This window comes from Pseudoliparis swirei, chromosome 14 (genome assembly GCF_029220125.1).
Source record: "Pseudoliparis swirei isolate HS2019 ecotype Mariana Trench chromosome 14, NWPU_hadal_v1, whole genome shotgun sequence".
Taxonomy (NCBI): domain Eukaryota; kingdom Metazoa; phylum Chordata; class Actinopteri; order Perciformes; family Liparidae; genus Pseudoliparis; species Pseudoliparis swirei.
The window spans coordinates 11,293,592-11,296,091 of record NC_079401.1 but is presented as its reverse complement, the minus strand read 5'-3'; the positions used below and the strand labels follow the sequence as shown (position 1 = coordinate 11,296,091).

Here is a 2,500-nt window from a genome sequence, read left to right as displayed (position 1 = left end):
CCCAACGAGAGGTAACAACCCAAACGAGAGGCAACTATCCTAACAAGAGGCAACAACCCCAACGAGAGACAACAACCCAACGAGGCAACAACCCCAACGAGAGGCAACAACCCCAACAAGAGGCAACAACCCCAACGAGAGGCAACAACCCCAACGAGAGGCAACAACCCCAACAAGAGGCAACAACCCCAACGAGAGGCAACAACCCCAATGAGAGGCAACAACCCCAACAAGAGGTAACAACCCCAACGAGAGGCAACTATCCCAACTAGAGGAAGCAAGGCAACTATCCCAAGTAGAGGCAACAATCCTAACTGGAGGAAACTACCCCAACTAGAGGCAACAAGACAACTATCCCAACTAGAGGCAACAAGGCAACTATCCCAACTAGAGGTAACAAGACAACAATCCTAACAAGAGGAAAAAAGACAACTAAATATCCCAACTAGAGGAAACACGTCAACAATCCCAACTAGAGGCAACTATCCCAACAAGAGGCAACACTCCCAACTAGAGGAACCAAGGAAACTATCCCAACTAGAGGCAACTATCCCAACTAGAGGAAATAAGACAACTATCCCAACTAGAGGCAACTATCCCAACTAGAGGAAATAAGACAACAATCCCAACTAGAGGCAACTATCTTAACTGAAGGAAACAAGGCAACAATCCTAACTAGAGGCAACAACCCCAACGAGAGGAAACTATCCTAACTAGAGGAAGCAAGGCAACTATCCCAATACAACCGGTATTACCCGGACGGAAATGCAACGCACATTCCGGTGCTTCCTTCCGGTGCCTGAGCCGATTGAAATTGAAAAAAACTATTGTTGTGAACTTCTGTGGTGACTCCGCCCTGTCAGCAGGTCACGAGCCTCTCATATGTAACTCTGACAGCGGAGGCGTGGCCTGTGTGACTGTGAGCCCGTGTGGAGCACACCAGCGTCAGGCTGGACGCGGCGGGGAGACCGTCACCGGTCCCCCTGAACACAGGGAGACCAATGATGACGAGCAGCCGGAACTCAGATTAGTTCCGTATCGTTGATTGCAAGTCTTGCATTCATAAAAGTAGCCCAATAAATAATAATTTAGCCATTATAACCACGTTTAAGCTAGCTCGTAGCTAACGCTAGCTCGTATCAAGCGCTAGCTACGAGCTACGAGCGTGGCAGTCTGCTAGCAGGTGTGTTGGTGTCCAGCGATCCCGGCTGTATACCCGGTGTTACCGGGAATATAATGACGGAGGAATAAAGACCGTGGGGCATCACTTTGTTTCAGTGTAACTCTGGCTGTCAGAAGCAAAACTTTATGTGTCACGTGTCATCTTCAGCCCCTCTGATTGGTTGTTCTCTTTGCCCATCAACACAGTGACAGGATTAACCCTATAAAGTCTGAATATATATATATATAAATATATATATATATTGTGTATGTTAACAGTCTGATATCCGTTGTTGTCGGTGCTCCATGATAACGGCTTCTACAGGGAATATGGCCAAAGAGGTTTTTAATGTCCTCATTGTGCGTTTAAAAAAAAAGTATCGGTTTAGGCACCGGTATCGTTTAAAAAGTACCGGTTTAGCACCGGTATCGGAAAAAACTCAAACGATACCCATCCCTAATCCCAACTAGAGGTAACAAGGCAACTATCCCAACTAGAGGCAAATATCCCAACTAGAGGCAACTATCCCAACTGGCAGAAACAAGGCAACTATTCCAACTAGAGGCAAATATCCCAACTAGAGGCAACTATCCCAACTGGCGGAAACAAGGCAACTATCCCAACAAGAGGAAACAAGGCAACTATTCCAACTAGAGGCAACTATCCCAACTAGAGGAAATAACACAACAATCCCAACTAGAGGAAACAAGGCAACTAGCCCAACTAGAGGCAACAAGGCAACTATTCCAACTAGAGCAGGGGTGGGCAAACTTTTTGACCTACGGGCCACATTCGGTTCTAAAATGTGACAGAGGGGCCGGGCCAGGAGCATTTGGACACGCAATGTAATTTATTAAACCTGGAGATTGCGTCTGTTTTTTATACATTTCAATTTAAGGTGCAAAGTTAAAGTAATCAACATTTACTGGAAAGAGATCAATGGAATCACTTTCAACATTCAAAACAAATTATTACCCAACGAAATACTCAAGCTCAATAATTTCTAATTGTTTTAAATTGGGCTCTACAAATAAACTGAATTGAATAAATGAGGAAAACCAAATTTTGTATTAACGTTTTTTTAGTAAAAATGATGTGGTCTGTCACACATTCACCAAAATGATAAAGATGGGACTGAGAAATGACTTCATATTGCAGATAAAGCTTCATGGGGTGTGTGCAAATAAAAAATGACCATTACATTTTTTTAAAAATAAATTTGTATTGTACATTAAAAAAAAAATTCTACATTATATACATGTTGTGAAATAGAAAACAGAACACAACTATTGACAGACTATTTACAATATGGCTTCACTATAATAACATCATGTCATC

The 2,500-nt window shown here is 43.2% G+C and overlaps 1 protein-coding gene across 2 annotated transcripts in view; it reads right to left on the bottom strand.

The window, feature by feature from the left end:
- Positions 1 to 2,406: 2,406 nt before the first annotated feature.
- LOC130204236 (runt-related transcription factor 1-like) overlaps positions 2,407 to 2,500 on the bottom strand; it is an 18,137-nt gene continuing 18,043 nt past the window's right edge. For both annotated transcript variants that reach the window (XR_008833595.1, XM_056430795.1), the window contains one exon: positions 2,407 to 2,500. This exon is cut by the window's right edge. The gene's annotated coding sequence lies outside the window, so the exon portion shown is untranslated.